General features: G+C 48.8%; 1 long non-coding RNA gene across 3 annotated transcripts in view; it reads right to left on the bottom strand.

The window, feature by feature from the left end:
- Positions 1 to 17,773, bottom strand: part of LOC144822842 (uncharacterized) — a 108,352-nt gene that overhangs the window by 39,856 nt on the left and 50,723 nt on the right. For 2 of the 3 annotated variants that reach the window (XR_013608707.1, XR_013608706.1), the window contains exons 2-4: positions 13,425 to 13,511; positions 5,749 to 5,801; positions 455 to 785 (exon numbers count right to left, since the gene is read on the bottom strand). This is a non-coding gene — a long non-coding RNA (uncharacterized LOC144822842). The remainder of the gene's footprint in view (positions 1 to 454; positions 786 to 5,748; positions 5,802 to 13,424; positions 13,512 to 17,773) is intronic. The other variant, XR_013608708.1, reaches the window with a different exon arrangement.

Genomic DNA, 17,773 nt, shown 5'->3' with positions numbered 1-17,773 from the left:
TGGCTCTGGGTAGGTACGGTTTTATTTTCTTTAGAACACGTTTGGGACTGCTCGTTAGTCTTTCTGCAGCAAACTGTGCGGGGTCCGTGGTGGTGGCGGCGGGCACTCAGATCTGTCAGGCGGCTTCTGGACCAGGCCTCGTTCTTCCTCTTCAGTTCAGCGGTGAAGCGTCAGCCCCCAAAGTAAGGAAAGCAGAAATAGGAAGCGGTCAATCGGGTTGTTTAACCTATTCCCACTTCTAAAGGGCCGGGAGTGAGGAGACACCTTGCTGCACTCGTGGAATCAGTGTAATCTATTCACAGTAGCGATTCGGTGAGGGGGTGAGGTGTCGGGTCACAGGGAAGGGGTTGTGAGGAAAACAGGATGGGTTCGGCTGGTGAGTTGGAGCGGCGTGCTCTGAGACGATCTATGGGCGTCCCCGCCTCCCTGCCCAACCCGAGAGACGGTCTCGTACCTGGAGTAGCCACGCTCTCCCGTGAGCGTGGCTCGGGGATGAGCGGGGTTGTTGGCCTCCTGGCTCTGCCTCCGTTGGTGCCGTCATAGGCTCCTCGCTGTTCCTCGGAAGGTACGTGCAGCTTCTCCTTGATTCTCCCGCTGCTCCACTACTCTCCTCCTCCGCGTTGGTGACGTCACACACCTTCTGTTGTGTTTCCGGGATTAAATCCAGTGATTCTCTGCTGACGTTCGTTGTGGGCAGAGCCTCGTCACGAAAAAAAAGCCCAGTTAAAGGCTCCCTGTTCTTTTTCTTCATGTGTTTCCTGATCAGTGTCCCAAGACCAGTTCTCCTGTTGGGAACGAGAGAGAGAGGGTGACGGAGGTAATACGGTCCACCAATCCTGTGAATCTTCATGTGGCCTCTGGGGCAGGCCTGCACGGCCACACCACCGTAACAGAAGTATGGTTAAAAACAACCTTGCGCCTGTACTCCTGTCCACAGAGATCCCTGACACTCCCCCCAGACCCCCCCCTATCTGGTCTCTTAATCAACTGCCGTTCAACAGTTAAGCATGCCGCCGATATCGCTGATCTCATCCTGAACAAAAACTTAGACCTAGCAATTCTAACGGAATCGTGGCTCAACGACTACTCACCTCCTTGCCTGGACATACTAGTCCCTCTCAACTACAATATTGCCAGACTAGACAGACAATCCAGCAGGAAGGGAGGAGGCATCGCCTGCATCTACCGATCTAACCTCCTTGTCACAGAACTCTCAGCGGACTCCACGGACTCCTGCGAATACCTTGCCCTTTCCAATTGCAGCAACTCAATTCAACTGTGCAATTTGCATATTTTTTATCACCCCCCATGCCTGAACGACTCTTTCACCGATTATCTCCTGGAAATCATCACATCTAAGATTTCCTCTAATACTAGAGAGATTTTTCTGGGTGATTTCAACTTGCACTGGAACGACCCCAAGGATCCACATGTGAACGCCATCAAATACCTCTTAGCTGAGCAAGCCCTGTCCCAGGCCTGCTCACTACCTACTCACTCTAAAGGGGCCACCCTGGACTGGATTATCTCTAAGGAATCTTCCATCAAGCTTATCTCCATAGACCCATGTGACTGGTCTGACCACCACGCCATTGCTTTCCTTGTACCCGGGACCCTCAAGACAAAGGCACCGCAATAGGTGATCCCCAAACGCTGGATCAGAGACACTAAGAACCTTGACCACAGGAAACTGGAGGCTCGTTGTAAATCTGACCTCCACCCCCTCACATATATCTTCGGTCAGTGACCTCAATGATCAATACTCAGCGACTATATCGAACATCCTGGATGACCTTGCCCCACCAAAACTAAAGAGAACACAAATCAAAGACAGAAATCCCTGGTTCACTGGATCCCTCAACATGGAGAGGAGAACCCTCCGGCAATCAGAAATACTTTTGAGACAGCACCCTTCTGCGGGGAATCTAAAACTACTCCACCAGGCGAGAAACGCCTACAACAAGAACATCCGCAACTCAAAAAAAGAATACTTCAGATCGGAACTGGGGAATGCCAAGAATAGTCCCCGCAAGCTCTTTGAAATGGTCAAACACCAATCAAATAAGCAAGCCAAAACAACGAAAGAAACTCCAAAGTCCTTAATATCATCTGAGGAGCTCTCCTCTTTCTTCGCTGATAAAATCACAGCCTGAGGAAATTAACTCAGTGCCGCTACATATTCTCAACACTTTCCTGACCTGCCTCCTCTGTCTGGGCTACCCATACTGGCCTCACCCATAAATCAAGCACGCTGATCCGACTTCAAGTACTATGATGAAGACTCCATCTCTAAAATCCTCTCCACCTTAAACCCGAATAATCACTGTAATGACCCCCTACCTTCCAACTGCCTCGCTGCTGCCATTCAATGCATTGTTCCCAGGTGGACTGCAATAATCAACGCCTCTCTCCAACAGGGATTGATTCCAGACTCTTTGAAAGCCGGCCAAGTCCTCCCCATTTAAAAAAAATCATCGCTGGATCCTGCCTCCCCTGACAACTTTAGACCTATCTCCAATATCCCTCTGATATCCAAAGTGCTAGAGAAGTGTTTTCAACAGCAACTAAGTCAACCCATCAACAATTTCCACCTACTCAATGACTTCCAATCTGGATTCAGACTGGGACACATCACTGAAACGACCATGCTCCACATCGTGGACGACGCCCTCCAAGCACTAGACCAAGGCAAAACCTGCCTCCTATTCCTCCTCGACCTAACCTCGGCCTTCGGCACGGTCAACCATGAAAAACTTCTCGAACGCCTCAAACTCAGGATGGGCTTGGCTGGTTTTGTTCTAGAATGGTTCAGGTCCTTCCTCCACAACCGGTCACAGAGATTCCTAATTAACGGCAACCTATCAGCTCCTTCCCCGGTCACGGTTGGAGTCCCTCAAGGATCAACCCTGTCCCCCCACCTCTTTAATCTCTATTTAGAGCCGCTTACCGAAGTACTATACACCACTAACATCTCCTACCATATGTATGCGGACGACACCCAAATATACATCAAAATTTCATCACTAAAGGAGATCCTCTCCCTGAATGAGGCCCTGAAACTAACCGTCCAATGGCTCTCCTCTAACCAACTCAAACTCAACGCAAAGAAAACTGGATTTCTCCTAATCTCCCCTACAAAAGCCAACCCAGAGATTCAGATGTGGATCAGGGCTATTAGAGCCTTAAACTGCCCACTGACTATCGTGGACTCAGCCAAATCTCTGGGAATAATCCTCGACTGCAACCTGAACATGCGGGACAACATTAACTCGATGGCTAAATCAGCCAGGTTCCACTTGAGCTACCTGTGGAAGCTGAAACCCTTCATCAATGCCCCTGACCTAAAAATGGAAGTCCAAGCACTAGTCATCTCTAGGCTGGAATATGGCTGCTCTACCCTCTCGGGTTTACCCAAGATCTCCCTGTCACCTTTAAAAGCCTGCCTCAACACGGCCGCCAGACTGCTTATCGGCACTAGGAAATTCGACCACATCTCTCCACATCTGAAAGCATTGAACTGGCTCCCCTTAGAGGCCAGAATACAGCTGAAACTGGCTTGGATTACACACAAAGCTCTATACGCGAACTCCCCTGCTTATCTTGCTCAGAAACTAGTGTTATCTGGAGGAAGCAGAAACTACAATTCCCCCAGTGACCTCTTGCTCCAACCTGCCCATTTTCTAAGGAAAAAACCTACAATCGAGCTTTCTCAGGGGCCGCACCAAGAATTTGGAACTCTCTCCCACCCGCCATCAGAAAAATACCTTCTCTGGCACGCTTCAAAAAGGAGGCCAAAACTTTCCTCATGGGAAAATTCCTCTTCTAATCTCTACCTTCAACCACCACTGAGAGCCTGACTATGCTAAGACCATTGTCTGGTCCTCAGATCACCTACTCACCCCACCAAGAAGCTGTGGGGTTCTATACTGTTTAACTACATCTGTAGCCACACATATGTGTCCCTTTATCCCCTGTGTACCCAGCTCCCCTGCCCCTTCCTATCGTTTCGTATACTTCTGTAAGTCTATGCCTTTTTGTTCACATCTGTTAACTTTATTTTTGTAAACCTTGTAAAGTGCTCTGATACCCTCACGGGTCAAGTTCGCGCTCTATAAAACACGAAAAAAAAAATGGCAGCCCATCCTGCTCTGAACTTAGCCTTCTAGCTTGCAGCCTACTGAGGAAACGTCAGAGTGGCAGAAAGGCTAGTCCAGTTCTAGAACTGAATGGATATTCTGTTATACTTCACTAGCATTCTACTCACTTTGAATTTTGGAAGAGCCTTAAAGCTCACTTGTTCACTTTTATGCAGCTCACCAATAGTTATCAACTAAGCCTGGGCGGTGTACTCCGCTTCGTTCACTGAGTTTTTCACACTCTGCACTCCATGGAGTTTGTGGTAAGGTGGTGGGCGCCAGCGAGGAAAATCCAACACTAGACCACTTCCCTGTGAGATTTCTCAACACGGGTGGTCGTGTATGAATGGATGGTCACTACCACTCGCGTTGAGAAAACTTCCGTTCCTCGTTGAGGAAGTGTCCGCTTGGGTAGAACTTCTACTCGGGTGGCAGAAAGAAGCAGCGCCCTCTTGCACTGTGTGAAATGCCATTTGTGCTGATTTTACAGCAAGGGACAAACACCCGGCACTAAAAATCAGCATGAACGGCGCAAGGTAACCCACTCTGCCACTCGCGGAACTCCGTGTAGCTTGGCGGAGTTTCTTTTGTCACTTTGCAGAGTTCCGTGTAGTGGAACTCTGCTAACTCCGCCCCGGCTTATTGACAGCCAGTAATCAGAAGACTATAGTAAGAGTATTAGTAAAACCTGTAACATAACCACATACAAGGACATAACGTAACATAAGACAACATAGCTGTGAAAGAACAGGGATAAAAAAATCAAACACCTCAGATAGACGGAAAAGATGCAATGACTCTGGTTATGGGGGCACAGATGACATGAAAAAAGACAAAAGATAAAGAACAGAAGAGGGGAGAGAGTGGTGTGGGCAAGCAAGGAACGGAGTGGAAGCAGCGCAGTCGCGTGGCCGAAGGAGGACTTGAGGGGGAGAGAGAGGATGTCGGGAAGAAGGCAAGAGATCCCTGAGGAACCGAAGAAGGAACGAGCGGTGGTGTCAAGGGACAGAATCCAGCAGCAGAGGCAAAAGTGGATGAGGATGGAGAGGCATGGACTGAGGAGTGGTGGATGCCTGTCAACGGAGATTCAATTCCCGCCACAACCCATGAGGGTTGTTGCAGCCTGGGTCAGTCAATGTGTTCCTTGAAGTATTACTTTCTGGCAGTGCTCATTATAAATAGGTCAGTGCTCATTATAAATAGGTCATTTTCTGCACTGGGTAACACTTGGTGGCGGGTGATATATATTGACGGTTGTAGAAGAAGTGCACATAAGGAAGTGGTGACATAGAAATAACGCCAAATAATACACATACTGCTATAAGGAAGCTCAAGCTATTAATGTTGGCCAAGGACTGGTAATAGAAAAGAGTTGAAATAGATTCCGGGGCTCACTAGGGCCAAAATCTTTTGCCCATTTGGTTTTTTTTTATGATTTCCTATCTTCTTTTGTGACACGGTGTGTGTGTGACTTTTTGACAATCCGGAAAATCCTAATTTTTGTTTGAAATAAGACCGCTACTAAGCGCTATGACATAATAAAAGAGAGTAATAATCCATGGCTTCCCAGAGATAAAAAACTATTGTTTAGAGACGGAGAACATCTACTTACCTGGACTATTTCTATTTTACAAGAGGGACGCCCATGATAACTCCCCTTAGTACCTAAAAGACCAAGAGAGAGAAGCAAAATAAAAGAAGAGTTGTTACCTAGAAAGACCTCCAATTCGTTTCACTTTCAACTTTAAAAGATACTAATAAAGTATTAATTCAGAAAAACGTGGCCACTAAGCACCCTAAGCAGGGCACCCTAAGCAGGGCAGGACCCCAGGGAGCCGTTTTTGTCACAGGGGGCCAGTTTTGTAGCACAGCCGTAAAATTTCCCCCCTGTTACAAAAGCAGATGCAGTCTTCTCCACCTGCAACCCTCACCCCACCCACCCCTCAAGCTGGCTCGACTCAATTTCAAGTGCCAGTTTGTGTTCCCAGTCTGGCCCTGCTTCTGAGCCTTTTTTCCACCTATCCCTCCCCAAAGTAGTGCCAGAAGTGGGCTCCAGGGAAATGGAGGCGTTTATGGCACAACCTGCTGATGGCCACCACAAATTACAGAGAGTGCTTGAGAAGTTTATGATAAGCTCTTCTTAAGAAGATCGAGAGACTTTTCAGGAAGCCATCCAGGCACAATCAAAACAGCTAGATAAAATAGCCCAAAATCAGGAAACCGAAATAGGAAAACTGGTGGATGTCTTAGTACAACAAAGAGGCCACACAACTTTACCCTCAGTGGTACAGCAGAAATACATGGTGGGAGAAAACACCAATTTCTTATTCAATAACTTTAAAAGATTTGCCCGGGTGCCTGGCCTCTAGATCGATTGGGTCAATATTTGGGACCCCTACTAACAGCAGAGTTACAAATGGCATATCCGGCTGAGAATCGCAGGAGCCTAACCCCATATGCAGATTTAAAGAAAAGTATTTTGAAAAGGCTGGGAGTAGATGAAGAAACACATTGAATTAACTAACACAAATAAAGGAGGGTCCTGAAGAATCCCCTCTGGCTCACTTATGTCCCCAAATATTGGAACTAATGGATATTGGAATGACACAGAGAATAATTTATATAGGCCAAGCCAGCCAGTCCACTCTCCACTGCCTCATGAAAGTTAATGGTAACCTATGAATGTTCTTTTAGACACTGGGTGTCACTAATTGGTTATGAAACCCAAGTTACTACAAGGAAATCCCCCACAGTCACAGGGCACAGTGAAGATTCAATGTGCACACAGAAATCCGCAGGAGTACCCGTTAGCCAAGGAAGAAGTACAGAAAGACACTGAAGCTCCGACTTCTTTAGCAATAGGGTTAGACCCATGTTTGAAAGACATCTTAATATTAGAAACAGATTACCCCAAATTAGAATCGTTAATACCAAAAGTATTTACTTAAGGGAGATCATGGTGGGAAAAGGTCCTATATGCTCAGGAAGAAATGGATGATATGCCAACACCAAATGAGAAACAAGCATTTACACTGCAATGGTTTTGCCTTTGTTAAAGTTAGAGCTATTGGCATTGCTCTTGACATTATTTTTATTTATGTGTTTTTTTAAAACATAAATAAATGGCATTGTCATTTACAATGCAACTAGCTTTATCTCTCGCAAATGACACACACAAACACCCACAGAGAGCCCCCCACACACACACAGAGCCCCCCCACACACACACACAGAGCCCCCCACACACACACCCACACAGAGCCCCCCACACACACAGCCACACAAAGCCCCCCCACACCCACACCCACACGGAGCCCTCCACACACACCCACACAGAGCCCCCCCACACACTGCGACCCCCCCCACACACTGCAAGCCCTACACACTGCGACCCCCATTTCAATAGATGTGTGATGCTTACCTGGTACTAAATTGGTCCATGCATGGCTGAAAGGTTGAAATGGTGTAGGAGGCAAGGGGACAAATGTGAGCATGGAGAGAAAGGAGTATAAGTTTGAGATTAGTGACTGGGTGAAAATAAAATCAGGAAGGACACAGGGTGGTCTTTCCAAATTAGATGGTCTATTTCAGGTAGAAAATGTCAGTAGGTTCTTTGTGTTCTTGAGGGGGGGATAGGTCCAACCGGCACCATAATCGGACGTTTATTGTGAATACCCATTCACAACAGGTAACTAGGCAGGATGGTCGTCTCAGAGCCCAATCAGCAGTGAAGCAACAAGGTCCCTAAACCTCCGTAGAAGCATGTGAAACACTGAGGGGCCCTCCACACCACACACAGGGCTGAATCTGCACTCTGAATCTGCACTCTGAATCTGCACTCTGCACTCTGAATCTGCACTCTGAATCTGCACTCTGAATCTTGAATCTGCACTCTGAATCTTGAATCTGCACTCTGAATCTGCACTCTGCACTCTGAATCTGCACTCTGCACTCTGAATCTGCACTCTGAATCTGCACTCTGAATCTGCACTCTGAATCTGCACTCTGAATCTGCACTCTGAATCTCCACTCTGAATCTCCACTCTGCACTCTGCATCTGCACTCTGAATCTGCATCTGCACTCTGAATCTGCATCTGCACTCTGAATCTGCACTCTGAATCTGCACTCTGAATCTGCACTCTGAATCTGCACTCTGAATCTGCACTCTGAATCTGCACCTGCACTCTGAATCTGCACCTGCACTCTGAATCTGCACTCTGAATCTGCACTCTGAATCTGCACTCTGAATCTGCACTCTGAATCTGCACTCTGAATCTGCACTCTGAATCTGCACTCTGAATCTGCACTCTGAATCTGCACTCTGAATCTGCACTCTGAATCTGCACTCTGAATCTGCACTCTGAATCTGCACTCTGAATCTCCACTCTGAATCTCCACTCTGCACTCTGAATCTCCACTCTGAATCTCCACTCTGAATCTGCACTCTGAATCTGCACTCTGAATCTGCACTCTGAATCTCCACTCTGAATCTCCACTCTGAATCTCCACTCTGCACTCTGAATCTCCACTCTGAATCTCCACTCTGAATCTGCACTCTGAATCTCCACTCTGAATCTCCACTCTGAATCTCCACTCTGAATCTCCACTCTGAATCTCCACTCTGAATCTCCACTCTGAATCTCCACTCTGAATCTCCACTCTGAATCTCCACTCTGAATCTCCACTCTGAATCTCCACTCTGAATCTCCACTCTGAATCTCCACTCTGAATCTCCACTCTGAATCTGCACTCTGAATCTGCACTCTGAATCTGCACTCTGCACTCTGAATCTCCACTCTGAATCTCCACTCTGAATCTCCACTCTGAATCTGCACTCTGAATCTGCACTCTGAATCTGCACTCTGAATCTCCACTCTGAATCTCCACTCTGCACTCTGAATCTGCACTCTGAATCTCCACTCTGAATCTCCACTCTGAATCTGCACTCTGAATCTCCACTCTGAATCTCCACTCTGAATCTCCACTCTGAATCTGCACTCTGAATCTGCACTCTGCACTCTGAATCTGCACTCTGAATCTGCACTCTGAATCTGCAATCTGCACTCTGAATCTGCACTCTGAATCTGCACTCTGAATCTGCACTCTGAATCTGCACTCTGAATCTGCACTCTGAATCTGCACTCTGAATCTGCACTCTGAATCTGCACTCTGAATCTGCACTCTGAATCTGCACTCTGAATCTCCACTCTGAATCTCCACTCTGAATCTCCACTCTCCACTCTGCACTCTGAATCTGCACTCTGAATCTCCACTCTGCACTCTGAATCTGCACTCTGAATCTGCACTCTGAATCTCCACTCTGAATCTCCACTCTGAATCTGCACTCTGAATCTGCACTCTGAATCTCCACTCTGAATCTCCACTCTGAATCTCCACTCTGAATCTCCACTCTGAATCTCCACTCTGAATCTCCACTCTGAATCTCCACTCTGAATCTCCACTCTGAATCTCCACTCTGAATCTCCACTCTGAATCTCCACCCTGAATCTCCACTCTGAATCTCCACTCTGCACTCTGAATCTCCACTCTGAATCTCCACTCTGAATCTCCACTCTGCACTCTGAATCTGCACTCTGAATCTGCACTCTGAATCTGCACTCTGAATCTGCACTCTGAATCTGCACTCTGCACTCTGAATCTCCACTCTGAATCTCCACTCTGAATCTCCACTCTGAATCTCCACTCTGAATCTCCACTCTGCACTCTGAATCTGCACTCTGAATCTCCACTCTGCACTCTGAATCTGCACTCTGAATCTGCACTCTGAATCTGCACTCTGAATCTGCACTCTGAATCTGCACTCTGCACCTGCACTCTGAATCTGCACTCTGAATCTGCACTCTGAATCTGCACTCTGAATCTGCACTCTGCACTCTGAATCTACACTCTGCACTCTGCATCTGCACTCTGCATCTGCACTCTGCATCTGCACCTGCACTCTGCATCTGCACTCTGCACCTGCACTCTGCACCTGCACTCTGCACTCTCAATCTGCACTCTCAATCTGCACTCTCAATCTGCACTCTCAATCTGCACTCTACACTCTCAATCTGCACTCTCAATCTGCACTCTACACTCTGAATCTGCACTCTACACTCTGAATCTGCACTCTCAATCTGCACTCTACACTCTCAATCTGCACTCTGAATCTGCACTCTGAATCTGCACTCTCAATCTGCACTCTGAATCTGCACTCTCAATCTGCACTCTCAATCTGCACTCTCAATCTGCACTCTCAATCTGCACTCTCAATCTGCACTCTCAATCTGCACTCTCAATCTGCACTCTCAATCTGCACTCTCAATCTGCACTCTGCACTCTCAATCTGCACTCTCAATCTGCACTCTCAATCTGCACTCTGCACTCTCAATCTGCACTCTGCATCTGCACTCTGCACTCTCAATCTGCACTCTGCACTCTGAATCTGCACTCTGCATCTGCACTCTGCATCTGCACTCTGCATCTGCATCTGCACTCTGAATCTGCACTCTGCACTCTGAATCTGCACTCTGCACTCTGAATCTGCACTCTGCACTCTGAATCTGCACTCTGAATCTGCACTCTGCACTCTGAATCTGCACTCTGAATCTGCACTCTGAATCTGCACTCTGCACTCTGAATCTGCACTCTGAATCTGCACTCTGAATCTGCACTCTGAATCTCCACTCTGAATCTCCACTCTGAATCTCCACTCTGAATCTCCACTCTGAATCTCCACTCTGAATCTCCACTCTGCACTCTGAATCTGCACTCTGAATCTGCACTCTGAATCTGCACTCTGAATCTGCACTCTGAATCTGCACTCTGAATCTCCACTCTGAATCTCCACTCTGAATCTCCACTCTGAATCTGCACTCTGAATCTGCACTCTGAATCTGCACTCTGAATCTGCACTCTGAATCTGCACTCTGAATCTGCACTCTGAATCTGCACTCTGCACTCTGAATCTGCACTCTGAATCTGCACTCTGCACTCTGAATCTGCACTCTGAATCTGCACTCTGCACTCTGAATCTGCACTCTGCACTCTGAATCTGCACTCTGAATCTGCACTCTGAATCTCCACTCTGAATCTGCACTCTGCACTCTGAATCTGCACTCTGAATCTGCACTCTGAATCTGCACTCTGAATCTGCACTCTGCACTCTGAATCTGCACTCTGCATCTGCACTCTGCACCTGCACTCTGCACCTGCACTCTGCACTCTGCACTCTCAATCTGCACTCTCAATCTGCACTCTCAATCTGCACTCTCAATCTGCACTCTCAATCTGCACTCTCAATCTGCACTCTCAATCTGCACTCTCAATCTGCACTCTCAATCTGCACTCTGCACTCTCAATCTGCACTCTGCACTCTCAATCTGCACTCTGCACTCTGCATCTGCACTCTGCACTCTCAATCTGCACTCTGCACTCTGCATCTGCACTCTGCATCTGCACAATCTGCACTCTCAATCTGCACTCTCAATCTGCACTCTCAATCTGCACTCTCAATCTGCACTCTCAATCTGCACTCTGCATCTGCACTCTCAATCTGCACTCTCAATCTGCACTCTCAATCTGCACTCTCAATCTGCACTCTCAATCTGCACTCTCAATCTGCACTCTCAATCTGCACTCTCAATCTGCACTCTGCACTCTCAATCTGCACTCTCAATCTGCACTCTCAATCTGCACTCTGAATCTGCACTCTGAATCTGCACTCTGCACTCTCAATCTGCACTCTCAATCTGCACTCTGCACTCTCAATCTGCACTCTGCACTCTCAATCTGCACTCTCAATCTGCACTCTGCACTCTCAATCTGCACTCTCAATCTGCACTCTCAATCTGCACTCTGAATCTGCACTCTCAATCTGCACTCTGCACTCTCAATCTGCACTCTCAATCTGCACTCTGCACTCTCAATCTGCACTCTGCACTCTCAATCTGCACTCTGCACTCTCAATCTGCACTCTGCACTCTCAATCTGCACTCTCAATCTGCACTCTGCACTCTCAATCTGCACTCTGCACTCTCAGTCTGCACTCTCAGTCTGCACTCTCAGTCTGCACTCTCAGTCTGCACTCTCAGTCTGCACTCTCAGTCTGCACTCTCAGTCTGCACTCTCAGTCTGCACTATCAGTCTGCACTATCAGTCTGCACTATCAGTCTGCACTATCAGTCTGCACTCTGCACTCGCACTCTGAATCTGCACTCTGAATCTGCACTCTGACTCTGAATCTGCACTCTGACTCTGAATCTGCACGCCTTAAAATCCACTCTCGGTTCCTTTGTTTGCCTGATGTTCGTTACGAAATTTTATTAAAAGGTGAGCAGGAAGTTTCAAAGTGCGACAGCATAAACATTTTTTTTAACTATCAGCTTACGATTCCTACCTTATTTGGAAGTTTATCTACTTGAAATATTCCCTTTGTTCTGTAGTAAGCAGACCTTTTTATTCCTCGTGTTAATACGCATGCAATGTTTGTCAATGCCCAGCGGGTCAGGCAGTGTTCAGTAGCACAATATTGCTGCCTCGTGGCCTTTTGCTGCCGCGGGAAGTGCACAATTAGGCGATGCTGTGATCCCGGGTGCACTTTTCTGGTCGGAAAGTGGAAAGTTAGTGGTTTCACAGTGGGGGTCGGTGCCCTATAATAGGTAACACATGGGAAGCTCTAAATAAATAACTTCATCTAATGAGGCTGTCATTAAATAAAAAAAAGTAGCATGCTCGCCGCTGGGACATTTATCACCGCACAAATTAGTCTGTTTTCGCCTCATTAAAATAAAGAGAAACCAGCGTGAATTCGGTATACTTTACTCCCATGAAATAAAACACATCCAGCAAAGGACCTAACTCTAAAACGGATATTCACATATATGTACATCATTTCAGTCCGTTTTAATGTCCACAACGCTAAAACGTATAAAATAAACAAGCTTATAGTAACAATGAAAATGCTGCATCGGAAGGCGGGTGCCGGCTCAATGCCGGGACAGATTCGGGGGCGTTCCCGGCTTTTGGCTGACGTCGCGTGACGTCGGCAAAAGCCAAAGAATCTCGGGAACGCCCCCGAATCTGGTCCGGCATTGACGGACAGGCCCCTCGTCCAATGGCTAGCCTCCATTTATGGAGCTAGCCAATCGGAGGAGGGGGCGTATCCCGACCCACACACACAACTCAAGAGGTTTTTTTGGCACATGCGCAAAGCGCATGGCCAGTCAAAACCTAAAAAAGTAAAAGGCAGGAAAGAAGTGCTAATTATAGAGGGGTACCAATTTTACCTGTGGTAGCCGATCAGACGATATGGGAATCCGATAGGAGTTTTCAGGCTGCACAGAGAGAAGACCCATTCTCCATGAAGCCTGGACCTGAGGAACAGAGGGAGAAGGCTTATATGAGGTAGGTCCACAGTTATTTAAAAGATGAAGACTTTTGTATAGAAAAGGGGGAAAAACAGTCGGTACATCTTCTCATACCCGAACCTTTCCAAGATAAAGTCATGTATTGATCGCACAGTCACTTATTGGATGGACATTTTGGAAGAGAAAGTAACTGAAAATACCATACTGGCCAAATATATTTAACCATATAAAGAAGTATTGTAGAGACTGTGAAGTGTGTCAAAAGAACAACCGGTATCGACTTCCAAGGGCACCCCCTACAGCCTCTACCTATTATTTATGAGCTGTTTTCAAGAGAAGGGAGGTACTTAATTGGATCCTTAGTACCGTTTAAAAAGGATATCAGTTTGTATTGGTAATGGTGGATTCTGCAATCTGATATTTGGATGCTCTACCCCTACGACAACCCAATACAACACAGATAGCAAATACTGCAATTGTGATCTTTTCTAGGGCAGATTGTCCTAGAGAAATTCTAACAGATCCAGGAATCACTTTTACGTCTACGTTAATGGCACCGATATGTGATCAGTCAGGGATAAAGCAAATTGAAACAGCAGCCTATCATCCGCAACCTGACATCCAGAAATACAATTCAACTCTGAAACACAACTGTTAGAAATAAAGCTAGGCATTGGAATCAGAAGCTCTCATTAGCTTTGTTTGCTATCAGATGTAAAGAACAGATTAGCACAGGGCAATTGCCATTTGAATTATTTGGGAGGAGACCCCGAACCTTGCTGGACATGGCCAGAGAAAAATGAGGAAGAAGAGAATAGGCCCATATTGGAATATGTGAGCCAGTTGAAAACCCATTTAGGAGAGATAAGAGGAATAATGCGACAGAACCTAGGAAAACAGAGGCAGATTCAATATGACAAGAAAGCAAAATTGACAGAGTTTAAGTCATGTGGCTATGTCTTAATCGTTCGCCCCACATCAGAAAACAAAATGTTGAGTGAATGGCAGGGACCTCATAAGGTAATAGAGAGGGTAACTCCAGTGACCTATAAAGTAGAGGTTAATAAGAAACAAAAGAAACCTCAAATATATCATTTTAATCTCTTAAAAAAATGGGAAGGCCAAGTAACAGTAACAGTATCTCCAGGGGAAAATGAAGGAATTGGGGTGTATAAATGAAAAATGTAGTAACCCAGAAACCACAGGTATTGTACAGGAATCTAGGCTCATATCTAAAGATATTTTCATTAAGTCTGGGAATAACAGGGGACGTGGCCAGCTGCATGGCTGAGTAAGACGTGCCTCAGCACAGCTCCTGGCATGACTGAAAGAGATCCGGCATTACATTGACCCACACAGCGGGCAATTAACGGGAAAATCGGCTGTGACGGCGTCGGAGGGTGAGAGGCGCCTGGTTAGCCCTTCGGCTTCAATTCCCGGTCAGGCAGAGGCGAACTGTCCGCTGGTTTCTCCCTGGAGCCGAAGACCCTGCGACCTACAATGGCGGCGCCCGGAGTCATCGGGTCCGACTGCTGACGGGGGTGAGGCGGCGACACAGGAGAGGCGGTGAGGACATCGGAGGGCACCCTACCCCTACGCGATGACGGTCGGCCCGGAGATTTGCCTCCTCCTCCCCCCCCCCTTGATGGTACGGCGGATCCGGGAGCCGGAGCGATCCTCGGCCTGAGACGCTGGGGCCTTGATTTCCTGCCCGCCGCCCCTTAGACAAGCGGCACGGCCGAGGTGCGCTGTGTAGGGCCACGATACCCTGGGCCTGGCGCTACCTCGTGGGGACCGCGGAGGGCTGTGCAGCGGCGATCAAAGGCTGACTGCCCGGAGATCGAGTGGGGCCTGTGACGCCGGGATCCAGATTTGTTGCCTGTGGCCCGCCTGGTGAGCTGTGGGGCTCGTGCGCAAGAGCACGCTCCCCTGGGCCTGGAGCTGCCTGACTGGAGTTGCGGGGGGGCTCGCGAACGGACTCCTCCCCCCCTCCCCCTTCAGAGACTGTGGTGCGAACCCTGCGGGGTCCCGGATCGGGCTGACCACCCGGAGATTGAGCGGGGCCTGTGAAGCCGGGACCCGGATTTCCTGCCTTTGGCCCGCCTGGTGGGCTGTGGAACTCGTGTGCCAGTGCACGCTCCCCTGGGCCTGAAGCTGCCTGGTTGGAGCTGCAGGGGGGCTTACCAACAAACTTCGTCCCCCCCCCTAACCCTCTGGGGTGTGCGGGAACCCATCGGGGACCCCGCATCGTGGAGAGGACTCGACCTGGATTTGCCCACCTAGCGGGGGCCCACGAGAAGGGACGTGGCGCAGAAACCCCCCGGTGGTGAGAGGAGACCCACAGGACTGGTCCCGGCCCTGGGCCGTTGTCACCTTGACGGGCCGTGCCCCTTACCTCCCCAGACCTCCTACCACATTGGGGGGCCACCCGACGGCCACCATGGGCAGGAAGGATCCGGTGTCAAGGCCCGCGAGGCAAGAGACAATTGAAACCTATACCACCAACACGAGGACACATAGGAACGCGGACGGGGGGGGGGCCCGGGATTCGCAGCCAGACACCGCCATGCTCTTGGAGGCGGTCCAGGCCTCGCGGTCGGACATCCAGAATTCCAGGGCGGCCCTTGAGACCAAGATCGGAGAGGTAGGATCTGAGGTTCTCCTGCTGCGTCAAGACCTCCGGAACTTATCTGACAGAGTGGGCACCGAGGAGACCAGGATATCCGAAACGGAAGACTCCGTTACCTCACTCAAGAAAGATATGGCAGAATTACAGGCCTCCCATAGACAATTGCTGTGGCGAGTGGACGACGTGGAGAATAGAGCACGCAGAAATAACCTGCGCTTCGTGGGCCTGAGGGAAGGAATTGAGAAGAACGACACTGCAGCTTTCCTTCACTCTTGGCTGACGACTATGTTTCCCCGGGCTCAATTCTCCAACTGCTTCGTGATTGAGAGAGCACACAGGGCGCTCCTCGCAAGACCACCGGAGGGAGCGAGACCTCGCCCAATAATTGCGAGATTTCTCAACTATGCAGACAGGGATCTTATCCTTAGAGAAGCCCGGAAACTGGGAGAACTAAAGTTTGAAAATACCGTTGTCATGATCTTCCCTGATTATAGCCAGGAAGTGCAAAAGCAAAGACGCTCTTACGACACTGTGAAAGCTAAACTACGAGAGCTAAACATATCCTATATGCTCCTCTTCCCTGCGAAACTGAAAGTCCTGTTCAAGGGCAAATCGCACTTCTTCGCTCGCCCTGAGGAGGCCTGGCACTGGCTGGAGGAGAGGCCGCTGTTGCGAGAGGCAGAGGAAGAAGTTCGCAGAATTCGGGATGAGCAAGCAGTGGCCAACTTCAGGAGGAACCCGAACGGATCGCAGAAGACACGACACCACCGGACAGACAGGCAGTCACAAAGAACACCTTACCCTCCTCAGCAAATGGCGACCGGAGGAGCCTGGGGAGACGGCGCCGCTGCCACCACGGGAGATATCACTCAGGGATCGCGATTCCGGTGCCTCCTTGCGGAATCGGAAGCTGCCACAGATCAGGAGGTTGACACAAATGTTTCAGATCTGGAAGACCAGACGGAGCAATCCTTACACCCGTTAGCTGTTGCCATCCGAGACTTGGAGCAGGGAGGGCCAAGCAACGCAGAGGCTACAGACCCTGACACGCAGGACTCCCACTCCTGAGAGGCTGAAGGGACGGCGATGCACCGAAACAGTCCTTGCCATGGGGCGCGCAAGTAACTTTTCTTTGTTTTTTTTTTGGGGTGGACACGTGCCACTACCAGACTTGAACTTTGAACAGCTAGACTTTTCTTAGCTGGGGTTGTTTGCAGGGTGGGCGACAGACCTTGCCGCCTGGTGGCCCATACCGTCAATGGTTGCACGGGAGGGACGGCCGGGGGGTGCAGGTGTGTTGGGGGTGGGGGGCTTGGGGGTTGTTTATGCAGTTCGGTTGTTTGAGGGGGGTGAGATGTGATGTTGTGTGAAGTGCAGTCACGGGGTTCAACACATTCTTTGGTTCTTCCTCTATGGGCGCTGACCCGTCTGCCTGTTTCCTCGACCTGGAATAAGCATGCCTCACCATTGTACCCATGGCCGTTGAAAAACAGTGTATTGACGTGGAACGTAAATGGCCTGGGCAACAAAATTAAACGGGGTCTGGTGAACAACTTCCTCAAGAGAATAGGCCCCGACATAATTTTTTTGCAAGAGACACACCTGAAGGGCACGGCCTGCGCGTTCATAGCACGGGGTA

Source organism: Lissotriton helveticus, chromosome 3_1 (genome assembly GCF_964261635.1).
Source record: "Lissotriton helveticus chromosome 3_1, aLisHel1.1, whole genome shotgun sequence".
Lineage (NCBI taxonomy): Eukaryota > Metazoa > Chordata > Amphibia > Caudata > Salamandridae > Lissotriton > Lissotriton helveticus.
This window is presented reverse-complemented; position numbering and strand designations above follow the sequence as displayed.